Source organism: Euwallacea fornicatus, chromosome 4, assembly GCF_040115645.1.
Source record: "Euwallacea fornicatus isolate EFF26 chromosome 4, ASM4011564v1, whole genome shotgun sequence".
Lineage (NCBI taxonomy): Eukaryota > Metazoa > Arthropoda > Insecta > Coleoptera > Curculionidae > Euwallacea > Euwallacea fornicatus.
Window position 1 is genome coordinate 4272718 of NC_089544.1, and position 17904 is coordinate 4290621.

General features: G+C 34.4%; 2 protein-coding genes across 6 annotated transcripts in view; one reads left to right on the forward strand and one right to left on the reverse strand.

The window, feature by feature from the left end:
- for (cGMP-dependent protein kinase for) overlaps positions 1-17904 on the reverse strand; it is a 132049-nt gene that overhangs the window by 77305 nt on the left and 36840 nt on the right. The window contains exon 1 of one of the 5 annotated variants that reach the window (XM_066281812.1): positions 3355-3563. The exons of 3 other annotated variants lie outside the window; for them this stretch is intronic. The gene's annotated coding sequence lies outside the window, so the exon portion shown is untranslated. Of the gene's footprint in view, positions 1-3344; positions 3564-17904 lie in introns of those variants that run through there. One more of the 5 variants, XM_066281813.1, reaches the window with a different exon arrangement.
- The window catches only part of Drgx (Dorsal root ganglia homeobox), a 190060-nt gene that overhangs the window by 66995 nt on the left and 105161 nt on the right, over positions 1-17904 (forward strand). The gene's annotated exons all lie outside the window — the stretch shown is intronic.

The following is a 17904-nucleotide window of genomic DNA, read 5'->3' on the forward strand; positions in this document are numbered from 1 at the left end:
AAATTATTGAACTTCTATTGACCAATGTTTTGCTTGAATAGCGTCTCTAATTAGACGAACATACAAAAGGAGTCACTGGGAGATTAACAATTTTTTTTTAATATTATCACTATCATTGTCACGACACTGACACACAGGAGGAGCATGTTAAGTACATGCACCTGATCTACAAGGCAATCTGATAAAAAAAAATAATAATAATTGAAGGGACCACTATACGGTATACATATACCGTGCGAGATGTTGGTGAGAGCCGATATTTAAAACAAAAGACCGAGTTAGTTACCTGATATACTTTCTTCATTTCCACTTTATTCGTGTTTGCTTCTCATCAAAAACCTGCATAATAGTTCATTTTAATTACAATACATCTATTGCATGCTTTAGATTTATCCTCGATTTTCCCATCCTGATATTTATATGGAAGAGAATTGAAACTCGTTACATTTACAAAACTAAATAATAAATAAAAACTCAAAGGCCATCTACCTTGATTACATGATTATTATACATGCTAATTTTTAAATTAGCATAAGACGTACCATATCTGTATGTGATCATCATTGCCCAAGAAAACCTTCGTTAAGCAGCCAGCAATTTTAGGAAATCTTGTCACGATTTTGCTAAATTTGATTTTACTTGGAGGCAACATAATATTACCGGTTATGCCTTAAGGCTATCTTGTTGAAATCGCAGATTTGACAAGAAAAACAACGTCGGCGTATATGGTTAACGAGACGTGTGAAAAGTAACAAATTATCGAAATGACAAAAGGAATTGAATGAAAAGAGTGAAAAAAATGCATCAGAAAGAGAATTGCAAGCAGAATCTACCGATTTTAATTTTAACTTTCAAGGTTAATTTTCCGAGTTTAATTATAAGTTTCCATTTCCCGGTTGGTGATGTTCTCATCGATGTTAGTACGAGAACATCCCGGAAATTCATACTTTGTCAGACAACATTACAGGTGTTAATAGCCACTAATAGACAATAACCAATTGTTTTTTTCTTTTATATTGTTTGAGAATAATGCTTCACACACAATGATGGTTGGACAACATTTGGAGGTCTTGTCTATTTTAGAGATTCCCATATTCGCGAGGCATTTTATACAGGGTGTCTCCGAACTACCACCTACACAAACTTCAGGAGGTGGTTTTACATGTTAAATACTACTGAAAATTTTAGGTAGGAAATTTTGGAAAACACTGCCCACTTTGAAGAAATTTTTTTTCTCGTACTTTGTAATCTAAATGCTCTCGTATCATCCTTTGCATTGCCTCTGCAAAAATTCCAATTGTATCGTTAGAAAGCCACTTAAATTTACTACTTTGAACAACCATTGTGAGTTCATATTATTTCCATTTTGTTGAGTTTTGAAAGGACTGAATGTAAAACTTATTTATTTTTTCTTTTTGTTACATTTTTAATTGTTCATTGCTCTAAAAGATGTCTTATCTTCTATCATTTCACACATCATGGAAAACATCTGCAACCGGGCACCTTTCTGCCGTGGTACCGTTCCTCGAGTTTACCTCATTTTTAAAAGAGTAAACGGAAGGTGTTAGTTATTAAAAACCACATGCACAGAAAAAAACTGTGTTTGAAAAAATTTGAGGTACGCTAAAAACATTTGTGTGTAAAAATAGTGTGGACACAGATGAAGAATTTGAATAAACAATACATGCAGGTTGTGTTCAAATAGGTGAGACGAGAGGAGAGATCGGTCGCGCCATCCGGACCATTCTTCGCAGGTATATGTAGTGTTTATGCCAACAACGAGGGCATTTTCAACAATATTTATAACTTATAGTGTGTTTTTTTTAAATATTTCTCAATTTTTGCAAATGCCGTTTTTCTCTGTACAAGTGCGCTTCAATAACTGACACCATCCTCACTCTTTTAAAAGTAATATAAACTGAAAAAACTATACCACGGTAAAAAAGAACTGTAGATGTTTTTCAAGTGTGAAATGATATAAGAAGTCCTCAAAACTCAAAAAATTAGATTTCGTCGAAGCGAACAGTTTGGTACCTTACATTTTTGGTGTTATTTAACGTGTAGATCCACCTCCTAAAGTTTGGTTGATTAGTTCAGCGATACGCTGTATATGATATTGTTTCATTGCCATTGTCTTGGGCAATGGTAATCAAAAAGGGGGGTTAGAATCCAAAACAAATAAAAATTTCTGAAAGAACTGCACTACTTCTAGCTTCACGGAATTTCTGAAACTTATTTTCTACATTTCTCAAGGAAATTTTCAGTTTTTCATCCAGTTCGACTCTCCCGTTTCAGATTTTTAGCAGGTTTCGAACGGTTGTTCAAACTTCTTCGACGATTTTCTCTCGATTTTAAATAGATTTCTGCCTATTATTTCCTATAAGTACAGTCACTCAAAAAAGTATTCGTACAGTCGAAAAAAAATTCTGTGAACGGTAATTTTTGACTCATTTCGTTCAAATTTTGTATATTCGAAATTCAAATCTAAATTCAGTTCACGTGTTAGAATAAAAGTTAATTTCTAGAATGCTTTTCAAGGTATTAAAAAAATTTTCTTTCTGAAAACTTTTTCTGCAGTAGAAATTTTTCAATGTGATTTTAATAATTCTGTAGAAGGATTTTTCTACATATATCCTGAAGATTTGAACAAAGTCGAATCACAAATAAGGGAATTTTAGTGTTTTAAAATCGTCAAAAATGTCTAAATTTCACCATTTTGTGTGAAAACTGTCACTTCTGGTGATTTTAAAAGGCTGCAACTCCCGTATTTGTAGTTCGACTTTGGTCAAATTTTCGGGATACATGTAGAAATGTCGCCTCTACGAGATTATTAAAATCACATTGAAAAATTTCCACCGCAGAAGGACCTCCGAAACGGAATTTTTTAAGACCCTGAAAAGCATTGTAAAAATTTAATTTTAAAAAGTTGCTCGGACACATAAACTGAGTTTAGGTTTCAATTTTCACTATAAAAAATTTGAACAAAATCAGTCGAAAATTACGGTTTACAGAATCGTTTTTCTACTGTACCAACACTTTTCTGAGCGACTGTATGTTAGTTTCAAAAGAATTTTTAAACTTTAAAAATGTTTTCGTAAGTTTTCCAACGATTTCTTTCACTTCATGGATGATCGGATTCACGCGCAGACTACGCTCAAAACGGCCGAACCAATTACTTGCTTCCGAGAGCTCCTCGAAATAGAGCTGTTCATTAAATCAGCAAAACAGTTCACACAAAAAAAAAAAAAAAAAACGCGTTCCAATAATCACATCTTCTAATCAAAACACTGGCTAGATGTCTTCATTGAAATTCCGCTAATTAACTTATTTTCAATAATGCCTACTTTTAACTACCTCTATTCCGAACACTTAATCGGGTATTCCACTTTCAGATAGGGCTGCAAATTGGCCCTGTAGATACTTGAGCACTATTCACAAGACCACAGAATAATCCTTCCTGACGTAAATACGTTAAATCATAGAAAACAATTAACAGAAAACTTTAATTGGCCATATCCCGAAATATGAACGTCTGAAATGAAACGCGAGTTCGGTCGGACTGAAATGCCGGTACCGGGTCTCGTCGTCGGCTTAAACCGTTTGTTGCAGGAGGATACTCGTACATAACACGCTCCTGTTGATGAATTTCAGCGTTATCCGTATATATCATATTATTAGTATGTAGGTGCCTTCACACTTTGAATAATATGACTTGGCTACCTGAAGCAACAGCGGCAATGCACCTGAGAAATAAATAACCACAGGTAAGGGGCATTTTAAATTTCCTGGTTGCATAATGATGACTACCAACTGTGTTTGAATTCAGCTCATTAAAGTTTTTCGTCTTACTTAGGATCCCCCACTTTGACGTGGATTCCAACGAAAGAATTAATGGATGCAGAAAGGGCTTGGATTTCCTTTTCGATTGTGTCATTTTGGAACAGTGCATACATGCCCGTACATTCCGTTCCACCGACCGTGGCGGGAAAAAAAAAGTAAAATTAAAAAAGGAACTTTTTTATTTTTAATTCTTCGTTGAAGTATGCTTTTTAAGGGATCGCTCGAATGCATAAAATTCCTATTCAGCCATAGCAACCGTTCTTGTATGAGTTTGTTTATCATATTTAATTCGTGTACAGGGTGCCCAATGAAAACAGTCTACCTGAAATATCTTGAATGGAATTTTTCCCTTCGGCAAACTCCGAGACACATCAATTTTACTTTTAAGGGGGACATTTTTAGATCATAAATTCGTATGTGTAGCGTCATCCCTCTAAATGAAGTGGCAACCCGTTTGAGAATCTTAAATGGCACGGGGACTCAAGTGACACATCAAATCAAAAGTACTGTCGTAAGATTAATTATTCGTCCACAAGAGCTATTTTCTGCAAATCGGTTATAACACATTCTAAATGTTGCGCTTGATTGAAAACGAGCGTATATGTTATTAAACTAGTCAGTTTTTATTAAATAAGCGATAAGATAATTATGAATAATTATACGAAATTTCTTGAAAATAATAATGATTTCAAAATCTAAGCCGAGCAAAATTATTTGTCCACTCTGCATCCACTTGAATGTTGATACGAAATGTCTTAATTTAATATTTCGTGGTATATCTTTTCGGTTCTTTAACTACCTCCAGCCTTTTAGCTATTGATTAAACAAGCTTCTTTAAAAATTAATGTCTATTTTGCCCCGTTCCTCTTGACACCTGGTTTTTAATTGTTCTATAGTGGACATTTGATGTTTTTTTAACCTTTCTTTCAATTCTGGCAATAAATGTTCAATAGGGTTTATGTTTGGTGACTGAGGCGGCGTATCCAATGCTTTTGGTGTATTATATACATACGAACTATTCCCTAACAATACGCGCTTTATGCTTGAGATCATTGTCTTGTTGGAAAACATACTTATCCAAAATTCCCATATTATTTGCTCTCTCGCGTAAATTGTTCTTAAAAATGTCTGAATAAACAAAGCGGTCCATAATTCTATCAATAAAATGAAGTCGACCCACACCATACCAAAACGTACGACTTCAAATGAGAACTGAACCATCCCTCTGTTTCACCGTTGGATTTAAATGTTCTTGTTTATACGCCTCTCCTTGTTTTTGTACATTAATTTTTTTTTTCATTTTCCAACCAACTCAATTTTAGTTTGATCCGCGAAAATACCGTTTTTTTTTCAAAATTCAATGTCTTTATTAATATACTGTTGAGCAAAGTCAAGACGCTCCCTTCTATTCACTTTACCAGCAAGCGGTTTCTTCCTAGCTACTCATGCCCTCAAACCGTTCTTGTTCAACAATTTTCTTACTGTAGTAATATGTGCAACTTTTCCATAACCACTTTCAACACTTTTTGCTAAATCTGTTGCGAAAATGTGTGAATTGATATTCACTTTCCTAATAATTTTCCGTTTCATGTGTTCGTTAAAGACAGATTTTCTTCCACTACCCGGCAATGTTTGGATTGCTCTTGTTGTTTCATATTTTTTTATGATAGCCTGAACTACTGTTCTGTTCCTGCTAATAATTCTGGCTATTACTCGTTGGGACGTTTCTTCTGTGTTTAACTTCATAATCAACTCGCTTATGTGAGGAAAAACTTCAGAAGATTTAGGACCCGCTTTTATAAGTAACTTGCACTAATCTGCACTTTTATGATAATAATAAACAAACAAAAATATTCAAAATAGCACGTTTAAATTATCTTGAAGAATTTCAAAAAAATAATAATAAACAGTAAATATTTTGTTGCTTCTGCAAAGGGGACGAATAATTTTGCTCCGCTTAGATTTTGAAACAATTATTATTTTCAAGCAATTTTTCATAATTATTGATAATTATCTTGTTGCTGATTTAATAAAAACTGAACAGTTTAACTGCATATAGGCTCATTTTCAATCAAGCGCAACGTTTAATGTGTATCATAAACGATTTTCAGAAAATAACTCTGGTAGCCGAATAAATAATCTTACAACTGAATTTCAATTCTCTTTACAAGTTTGATGAAATTTTTTTGCTTCGCCTTTAAATATTGCAAAAAAAGACCGTCCGGAAATAACTTTGAAATATTTGGGGAGCTGATACTAGACATAAAAAAAGCTAATAAATATAACCCAAAAATTGCTTCTTCAATGCGCTAGAACCGCTGAAAGGGGGAACTCTGAAGATAACATTTCGCAATATTTTCGAAACGCTTTACGCTAAAATGATAAAATTCGGTATACTTTCAAATGTTGAAATGAGAAAACTTTTTTGTGTTAATAATTGTAAATTGAAGTCAGATGGTCTCCTAGGTACTCTAACTTTTTTTATCTGTGACATTACTTATTTTTTGACATGAAAAAACTGAACCGCATATATTTTTCAATTAAAAAAATCTCTTATTTCATCTCGTTGAGATAGGCCGTTTTTCAAAAAATGGCTTTTTTATAAACCGATGCGTGATTATTATCGACATAGAAAACCATCTTCAGAATTCCGCCTATAAGGGGTTCTAACCCCTCTAAGAAGCTATTTTTTTGGTACGTTTAAAGAACTTTTTTTATTATTTTGTAATTTATTTTTGATTTATAATCTCTAAGAATTAAAATTTATAATGAGATGATGAATCTTAGTATCCCATATTCTTCAGGGGTTCTATAATTACTCCTTAATATCATTTCAATTTTTCTCTTTTATCGCATTTCATTGCTTATCATTAAAGCGCAGATTTCTAGCAGATCTGCCATATGTTAGGTTTTATGCTAAGGTTATTTCGAAGGCAGACATACATGAATTGAACATATGCACACTCTTTTCAATTTTTTCCATCTATTTTTCTTATTTTCTGTTTTAAAATATACATATATTTTTTTAAATGCCGATTTTACGCATACATATTCCAAATACCAATGAAGCAAATATTTAGTATTTTTGGTAAGTATCATAAATTTAAGGACCGCATTTTTACAGTCTGGTATTTCAAGTATCATTTTTGCACCCTCTGATCAGTGATTATTTTTTAAGTTATATTAGAGTCAATGAAAACCAGTCTCAATATTGAATGAAATTGTATCCCCATTCCATCTCCAAAAGTTGTTTGTTAATTTTATTTTGATAAGGTTTCCGTCGCGACATACCCACATATTGATTTTTAAGGCAGCTTTCCATGCTTTGGGGATTCCTCTAGTAGGTGCCGCGACATACCTACTCATCACTATTCAAGGACCATTCTACGTAGTTCGGGGGATAATGGAAAACATGGGTGTCGGAGCGTTTTTTTTGAGCACACCCGAAGGCATTCTTTTTGATTTTCCTTGTACAAAGCGACAATTTCCTTGTTCCATTTTTCATAAATCCATGTAATGATGTCCTATTTGTTGCAAATATGTAAAATTTTTATGAATTAAGTGGTTTTTAAATTACGAAAATTGTAAATAAACGGGATTCGCCTGGGTGTACGAGTACTTTTTTGACCTACTGTAGATGGCGTATCTGACAGGAAGCTTGAGTGTAGATTGGTTAACTAATGTGTTTTTAATAAGCTTTAAGCAATTAGATGAAAACGAATAATAATGGCGTATCAAGATTTCATCACGGTGAGTTAAGAATTTTTTTGCCAAACTCTGTTCTAAGTGAAAAATGTTACAAATGCTGTCTGATGTTGCCGAATACATGCTAAAGGCATATTCAAATGTGAAAGTGTTTTCCTCAATCCGTTGTACATCTTTCGCACATGAGGAAGCAGAAGCCAGTGGGCGACATTTTCCTTCAGCAAATGCTTTGAAAAAAAATCGAAAAGTTTTCTTTGTGAACGCGTTTACCAAAAATAAGTGTAGAGAGAATAAAGAATGGAACAAAATCAAGCTTTTCCCAATTTGACTTTTTTTCGCGTCTTGTCCAGATGCCCTTTGGGTGCATATTTTGTGAAAATTTCGCGCCTTTTCAAACGCTTATTTTAAAATCATGTAAGTGTAGGGTAATACGTTACAAATGCCCGCTATAAGTTAAAATACACAGACATGTCTGCAATTACCAATTAGTTCGGATTGACGTAATTGAGATGCTACGAACAAAAACTGCGATTCTTATTCCGATCCATGCAAATAACATATGCATGACCTATCAAGGACATAAAAAGTATAATAATTCTAATTGAGATTGCTCGAGAAGCCGCAAGCAACTTTTAACCCACATTGAAACTAAGATGAAGGTATCAGTTTAACATTTTATTGTAATAGCACTTACATAACTTTCCCGGTACCGTGTGATTACCTGTTTGATAATTGTTTACTTTGAAACACAGGTGTACATGGGTAATAGTACAGGTTGCAATGGACACGACATTATGGTGATGCTGAACAAAACGTAGTATGGAAATAACTGTGATTATTCAATACATGTACATAGTCAAGAATCATGTATGAGGATTTTTCATATTCATCTCGACTCTAATTTTGTCAGAATTTTACTTTAAGCGATTATTCATGTCTTGGGTAAATGTTGAAAGCTCCGGACAAAATTCATTAACGAAAAGACATGTTGTTGCCGAAGCACCAACAAACCATCTACAGCTAAATTGATTCACAAAGTTTGTGTAAACCACAGGCTTAGCATTAAAATGCACTCAATCGTTTTGCAAAATATATGCTAATTAATTTTTTTCCATCTGATAAGTTGGTAGATGCTTAATGAACTTCGAAGAACCACAAAATTAATTATCGGCTTTTCTCTTGTCATGTCTGCATCTAGTTAGGTAATGACACTGATGTGCACACGTTGGAAATCCAAAGTGGTAACGTCAATGATAATAAAAAGATATAATTTTAGAAATAGCTAATTGAGCTATATTAAAAGAAGAGTTGTTGAGAGTAAGCGAAGAGCATCGTGTAGGTAGCTAGTTACAACTTGTTATTGTGACTAAGTAGGCGCTTAAAATTAACAATAATTACATTAAATGCGAAACATTTCCTGACAACTTGGCGAATGCAATTTGGAATTTTGACGATATTTTTAATGCTTTGTACGCCATAACATTTTGGATTATAGAGTCAGTTACAACGTATTGTAGCAAAAAAATGTTAAGTAAGTTGATAAGATAAAGTAGAGAAACCCCAAAAATCGTATTCAAGTGTTTTCCTGGCACAAGCCCATACTTGTTATTCGATCAATTTTCGACTGGGTCGTATAGATGGATCTACATACATACATGCGAATTTTAAGCTCAAACTAAAATTGATTTTTTTATTTTCGGGGTTTATGAGTCAAATCCTTTATTTTAACTTACTCTAAATCGAATATATACGCCTGGGCCTTGGGGAAATAGAAACATATTATTATTAGCAGAAAGTTTCGGTCTAAATATACTGAAATGCGGTTAAAAAAAAATATTTATTTACCTAACAAGGGAGGAAAGTGATGCTTTACTGCACGCTGATTGCAATTGACCGAATGGCGCGAAACGGAATTCGGTCAACAATCAAGCGTAATCAAGATGTTGGTTGTGCAATATTTTCCTACGCGCTCACGTGTGTCAACTTTGTTGTCTGTTGTAAGTTCTATATTACATATATTAACGACCGGTAAGACTTTTACACGAACACGTGCGGTAAAACTTTAACCGCACGCATGCTAATATCAAATGCTCCCAAAAACTTTTTTTATTGACACATGCCACTACGGTTTGCGTGTTATAAATGTTATTGTCACACGCGCGCGGTAAAGTGCTACTTTCAGCTCGCGAATGCGCGCGAAAAAGCTAGTTTATCACACGCTTGTGAAACGTATCTTTGATGTTAGTAAATATTTAAATGTACTCAGAGGCCAGTGCATGGCATTTCCTTGACAAATTCATTTAGATGCAAGGTCAATTAAAAAGCTCAAATTCAGTTGCAAAAAATTTACTCTTAAAAAACGGTTTCAGGTCGTAAAACCGTTAAGAATTTCAAACTAATAGTCGACTTTTCTTCTTTATGAGCAAGTTGGACAACTCGTGTTAGAAGTCTCACCTTAACGTGGCAAGAAAAGATTATAACTGACGGTAATAAAATTCTGTCGATGAAATCACGCTTAATCTGCATAGCTGCTCTGCATTGGTATATAATTATAAATATTTTAAAACATGGCGACATTATATTATATATGGTTATTACAGCTTGACAAATTAATTGCTAATGAAGGGAAGGAAGTTATGTAAGTTGCAAATTTTCGCTATAATAAAGGATGAACAAGTAGATCAAAATACCTTGCGTAATGTTAGTTATGATGCCATATTTTTGATACTTCCAATGTTTCTATATTATGTCTCATGATGTGTGATTATGGCTTGGTCACACATCATGAGATGTGCAATATGAAACATACAACATTGGACACGTGACATGGGACATGCAAATTGGAACATGCAACATGGAACACGCAACATAAGACTTGCAGTATGTTCATGTCACTAAGCGATATTTTCTGGACATTTTATGTAGCATATGTCATGTTTCATGTATGTCTGGATATGACCTATCCTCATTTCACATGGCAAGATACATTGAAGCTATTGGTCAGTCGGATAACAGTTAACTAGCAAGAAAAATCAAAATTCGAAGAACATTAGTCACGACAAAGGTTATACCATTGAGGTAGAGATCTTTTGGTAGACAACTTCTGCAGTTGAAAACCGTGAGTTTTGCGTTTCTTAATAATAGTTGGTCAGTTTTCAACAAATTACATTTTCTAAAAATGTGCGACACTTATTCAGTAACACCCTGTAGATTCTTACTTTCATGTAATAGATAAATTATTATTTTCTCACAGCAGATATTATATCAATTTACCACTGAACATTTCCGATTAAACCTTTTAATGAAGAACATAACTTATATATCTTCAAGTCTCATGTCAACATACAAATCCTGCTTGCAGGCACCTTAATTTCGGTTGCGAATGAACCAAAGCAGGTTTGCAAGAAGTGTTTCTTTTTTAATCATTAATTTTAAACGAGCTTTTTGGTTAACGCATGGGTGGAGCGTTGCCGCTTGGTGAACGCCGGTGCTAATGATCTGCAAATTAGCCATTTTAATCATTGGTGGTTCGAAGCTATCAATATTTGTAAGTGCCTTTACAAATAGAAAAGTTTAAGGTCTCATTGAGACACTCTTCAACTAACAAACATGCAAAAAGAGAGAATATAGCCCAAGACAATGCTCTCGAATGTGGAGAATCGAATGGATCTCGGCGATGACGTCAAAATGTTCCCCGAAATATGTGACAACATGAAAAGATTACCTCACTATTTCATAAATACTAGGATCGGAAAAATAAAATAGTAAGAATCGGGAAATTTGTTTAGCTGATCCTTAGGTAGATTTCTTCTGCAACTCCAACAATCTAAGTCTTTGGAGGAATAAACTACTCCCTCTATTCTCGAATGTGTCTCTTCTCTAAAAGAAAATACACGGTGAGGAAATCTTTAAAAAAAGAATACTGTAAGAGTGACATTGTCATAAACGAAAAGAAGTTATATTTTTCAATGAGCAATGGGTGTCGTGTCTCATACGAACATAGTCCCAGGAGTACCCGACCTAACGCTTAAACAAAAAAAATGATAAAATATTACACTATTTCCTAAAATAGTTTCGTTTGAGATTGATACACTTTTCCCAGTGGTGTTCTATACCTCGTTTATAGTAAAAAGCTTTAAATGTTTCAAAATAAGCGCTAACCTCGAACTCTATTTCTTCATTATTAGCAAATCTCTTTTCATCGAACTATTTTTCCGAGTTTGGAAATAGAAAATTATGTGAGGGCTGAATCTGGTGAATAGGGGGGCTGAGTAAGAAATTCGAAAACAAGTTGAATGATTTTAGCCATCGCTATGATGGAAGTGTGGACTGGTGCGTTGTCTTGATGAAACGTGACGTTCTTTACGCCACATGCGGTCGCTTTTTTTAAATTTCTTTGCTCAAACGCAGCAATCAATTTGTATAACATTCTCTGTTTATTGTCTCTCTTTTAGAGATATAGTCAATAAAAATTATCACACGTGAATCCCAAACACCTGACGCCATCACCTTTTCTGCAGATGGAACGATTTTCGCTTTCTTTGGGGCCGATTCTTTACTTTGCTTCGTTCGATTAAAAATATTCCATACTTTTGTCCACAACTGTACATAGTTGAAAATGGTTTAAAACTGACATTTTTTTGAAGTTATAGCGGATTGTGATTTTCATTTGAAATAAAAAATATATGTCAGTTTTTGACGAAAAGGTACACTGTAGTAAAAAAATTAAGTACGCCACTGGACTCACGTCGAAAAAGTGCCTTAAGAATGTTTTTGTTTTACTTCAATATTGTCTTAAACAAAAAAGGTATGAGGAATTTTCAAAATAGCCGAAATTTGAAAAACGCCCTCTAGCGCTGTGGATTGTAAAGATATCAAAATACGGTTTTCGACATTAACATTTTCTCAAAAATCGAGCTCTGGACATGCATGCCAGTTTTTCCCTATCTAACCGGGAAATAGAATTTTCCTGTCAAAGCAGTCCGAATTCGAACACCCTGTACAGTAATTTTTGAAATGTCTTCCTTCCAGTACAGTTTTGTGGATTGTCACAACAATATCTGGAGTGGTCAGATATGGGATGTCATTGGGTCGGCCACTACAGGATTCCTATTGACAGCTGCTACGACTACGTTTAGAGTCTCCCACCGAATATTTTACAGTTGTTAACGAAGGTCCAGATGCCCCCAGAGTAGAATTTAACTCCGGTTTAATGTTGGATAGACTAAGACGTTTCAACTGAAAGAATTTGATTATGTACCAAACACCAATTTTGTTCTATGTTTACAAGATCTCTCAAAGCGTTCATTAAAAATAGTTCCAAAACAAATACAAATTAACGTGGCACCCTAAAAATTCAGACATGAGCTTTTTAAGGTTAGTTTGGGTTAGGAATTTAGGCAAATTTTTAACAAAAAAATCGCCATCTATACGTCAGGTCGGGTACTTTTAGGACTATCCTCGTACATCATGTATTGGAAATAAAATGTAGCTGTGGGAAACCCCTGAATGTCGGTACGTATCTAGCGTAAAACAAATCTTTTTAAGAAAAAAAGCGTTTGGAGAACAAACATTTCCGAAATGTTTCAGAAAACGTTTTATTTTGAATGGAGAGTGTTTTTTTCTTGAAGGAAAAATGTAATTGGCAAAAAAGGACGAATAGACTAAACACCCTGAATATGTGAATTTTCTGATAAAGAAACCGATTTCTCTTGAATGGCCATCATGGAAAAGACACTCATTTATTCGCATATGGAAAGCAATTGTATTCTCCGATAACGAAAAAAGTGTCTATAGTTTTCTTCGAGGTACGATTCAAGTGTTTGAATGATTGAACTTCATGAATTTGAAAACCAACCCCCCATTTTCTGAACGTAAAAAAGGAAATGGGTATTTTTGAGAAGGTCTGGACAGAAATGGAGGTGTGTATTTCCACTACTTCACTGAGAACAGATCCTGATCAGATCTCTCTACCACTTAATTCGTGTCCATCATAAATTAGACGAAATTACTCAATTCAATAATGGTCTAAAACAAACTTTTAGCGAAGATTAATGTCCAATTTAACATAACTAATTAAGCCCTTGTCCTAGTTTAAGAACCGATGTTGGCCACCAAAAAAGAGACTCGACGAGTAGGTATCATAAATATCTCAGTCAACAACTGCATCGAACAGCATTTTATCAGCCAAATAGATTGAATACAAAAGCGATTAAATATCGAACGAACAATTTGCTTTAGTTCCAGTAAAGCCTTGGGGGTCGCAATTATGTGAGCCCGTCAACAAAAGTGTACAAAAAAATTACCAAAATTGGATATTTATGACCCGCCAATTGGCCTTAAGATATAGCATTTAAAATTCGATACACGAGTGTCATTAAACGATTTTTATTCGCTGTAATCAGAGCCAAACAAATTAAACGGATTACGTGTACTAGAAGGTTCTTGCGAAAATTTACAAACGACCTCATTAAGATTTTTGGGATGGTCAGTGCCACCATTTTTTCATTGTATCACTTGAGATTGTCTAAAATTTATGTCTGCTTGGTAAGAAAGGTAAAAAGTTCCAAGATTTTCAATTTTATTATAGACATGTTCACACGTCCTCTCATTAGGATTCCACAAGTTATTGTGGCTAGTGATGTGACAAGGTGTTTTAAAAACCCCATTAATCATTCTCATATTATAGCGATTGAAAATATTCAGTAAGGTCAGTAGGCATCTTTGAAATGCACTTCAAGACATCAAGCGTGAAAAATACAGGGAATTTCATAATAATTGGTTCTCGATTCCATGCAATTAAACTGATTAAAGGCAATTTGTTTGCAATTTTTTCTCTTGTATGCGAGGATCATCATAATTACTTGTAAACACAGATAACCGTGACGATACGTGCCCATTATGGCTCATTTTTTGGCACAATGTTCTTTGTATGGCGTTTATTCTGCCACGGTTTCATAATAAGAAATAGAGGCTCAGTAAGTCAAGGTTGGAAGTGCGCAAGGAAAGTCGGTGGGTGATGATTACTTGCATATGTTTTCGTTCACCAATTCTAAATTTAGGAACCATTCAATCTACAGAAGATTAATAGCGCGATCTTAATTTCCTAATAAGCCACTTGATGATAATTTTGCTTTAATAGAAAACATACAGGGCAATTGATGTTCGGCATTTTCAACAGGAGCGAACCACGAGTCTCGAAAATGCCCTGCCATCTTGAAAAATTGTTCATTTTAATTAAAGCGTGTTGTTAAATAAATATTTCGAATCCGTCAAATAGAACAGAAATGGACACTGACTGAGAGAATAGATACCACACGCAATCTGTTATTTCAAATAAACCACGCTTTATTTTCAAATAGTGAACAATGGCATCTTAAGACTGGTCATCCATTGGAAGCGTAGTCGCTCGACTGCGCGGTAGCGCGCTATGTCTGCACATGATCGATTGTGTGAGATTGAGCTGCTGGTACCGTCCGCTGCACGCGACTTTTCGTCACTTGATTCATGACTGTCATCGAAAGAAAGTATTTCTGCATTGTGGATCTCGTGCAAGTAGACTTGCAAGACATGTACTTCTTGGAGTAGCCCTACGCGAGGCGTTTGCGAGATCGTCAGCGTAAAAAAGTATTTGGTAAATGAAATGCTCAGTAGAAGGAATTTACTGGGAGAATTCCCACATCTGTATGACGATTTATTGATTAATCCGCACAAATTTTTTTTATCATTATCAAATGCGTCCAGAGTCGTCTTAGCACATTTTGAGTTCTATAGAGTTATCGATCTCCCAAGGTTGGAATTTCGGAAAGTCAATGACACCTGCGGAACGTTTAACTGCGACTCTAAGGTAAGAAAAGCTATTTAAGATTCACAAATCTTTATTTATACTTTTGAACAAAACTTCAAATTATGTAGAAACTTTTTAGTTTCTTATTAATAGTTGGTGTGAAATTTTGGAAATACCGATGTAAGCCAGGGTTAATGTCGCTTGCAGTGGACACTGCTAACTTACATTTTGCCTATTAAGGTGCGTTTAGACTTGAGCACGAATGACCTGCTCTACGGCAAATGCTTGTTAACGATTATGCGCGCACGCTCGCGTTGTATTTAGCCGGTTTCAGACCGATCGCGCCGCGTTGCGCAGCGCTGTGCGTTTGGTTTGAACTGCCTTTGGATCAGTCTTATGCATACGGACGTGTACGAGCTACCACTATGTCGCACCACTACGCTTCCACCGGATGGCCAATTTCAAGCAGCAGCATGAATTTTTCGCATGAGGCGTGTAAAGGATCCTTTTTATGCTTTATGTGGGTGATTTTTCGCACGACCATGGACCACATACAAAAAAAATTAAAAGTGTTAACCGTGCGATATCTGAACCGGGAAGGAAAATTCGACACTATTAGACCCTTGGAGATCTGCGCATTACCATTTATATAACGACCGACTAAGCGATGCTTTAGATATTAAGTGATATGTTGATGAATATTATTATCGAAATTAACATATTTTTCTATTTTTAAGTTCTAGAGGATGTAGTTAAGTGTTTGGGAGGAGCCTACTAAATAAAAACTCGTTTAGCCAGGGGAGTACTTCAGTGCACCGTGTCCATCATTGATGTTTTTCATAACTCACGCATGCGTTTACATTTTCTAAAACCTAAACGAACTCCGACAGCTCCTTATTGGCTAATCTAAGACACTATACGTTGTTTTTTTCTGCTGGAAAAAGAAATGCCTTTGTTTTTATATTTATCATTATGTGCTAACTGGTCGTATTCATGTCGATATGGTTAGCACTGCCAAGTAAATCAACTTCCAAAGGTCTATTTAAAGAACAAATTAATAAACACTAATAAACAATCCACTTGTCTCAAATAGGTCAAAGCAAATTATAGGAAACTTGAACTAAAACTGAATGATGCAAATTCAAAGTCAAACAAAAAAGGTCTTGAACTGAATCAGATGTCCATAATTGTGATTGCAAATATTTACTAATATGTTATAGAAAATCAATTTGATCGCGATACCATGCAATTAACAGATATTTTCAGTTGTGGTATTTGAGTGATATTTTTATATTTGTTAAAAAAGTCATATATTCGTCTTTCACAACTGAAACAGCTATAATATCATTTGTGACTCCATCATGTCAATCAAACTTAAAATTAGATACAAGTGAAATATTGTAATTAAGTCGTCATATCAGACTTTAACATTTTCGAAATCCCTTGTGTTTTGCCTCCTCCTTGAATCGTACATCCTTTCCTTTTTGGAGAGCAAAACGACTTTTTATTTAGTACAAACTGTAACTTCTCCTATAATTTGGGTGGTTTATAGGTAATAAAAACTATATTAGGAAAAGCTGGTTTTCGATGTGATTAAATGAACCTTACAGCTGGGTTTTTCCCTTTTTTTTTTAGATTAAAATCACTATGGTCACACTTGTTGCCGAAACTTCCAATCGCACTATTTTGTTAGTATGAAAAAATTATCCATAGAGTGACTTATTGAGCTTAAAAGGAGATTTGCCTTCTTCCTTTTGCCACTATAACGTTTCATAAATAATTCATTTTAATGTCACCTGATTAAATGCAATTATGGACATGTTCAAACCTAACGCAACTGACACTTACACCATTTAGTGATCATTTCAATGTAATTTATGACGACATAAAGTGCTTATAGTTCGATAATAGTACAATTATTTTTGTGCTCCAAGTCTGGCGATTAATAATCATAATTTAAAATTGTTTTGGGTCAAATCTAATTAAAAACCACATAGTACTTACTGTTACATTTTCGTCAATTTATCCAGTTGTGAAAATGTTTTGGCAAAATTAGCAACTTTTTTTTCATACGTTAGAAATGTTGCCAAACAGCTGAAAAATCATCTAAATTTTCAAACATCTATTAATTTCGATTGAAAGGCAAGAATCATTAATTTTACCCGCTCATCAATAGACATGAAAGACTAACTTTAATGCTCGAAAAATTGATCTTGGCTTTATTCAAAATATAAATTAGATTTAATTATGCAAACCGAAATCACCTTACAGTCTTGGTGTGTGGCCAATTTCATTTGAATTAAGCTATTTTTCAAGAGACACCAACACCTTCAGTGCAAATTGAAATAAATGATATATTTCCATCTGGTGTGTCTTACAATCTGATTAATTAACATTCCTGATTTAGGCATATGCATTTAATGAACTACACGATAAACCAAATATGGCAGAATCTGTAAATGACCCAAACTGGTTCATAAAAGTCTGTTAAACGGTTATTATCATTGCCATAAATTGGAAAAATGTAACTATTTTAATTGTTATTGGGTCATAATTTAAGAGAAAAAAACGCA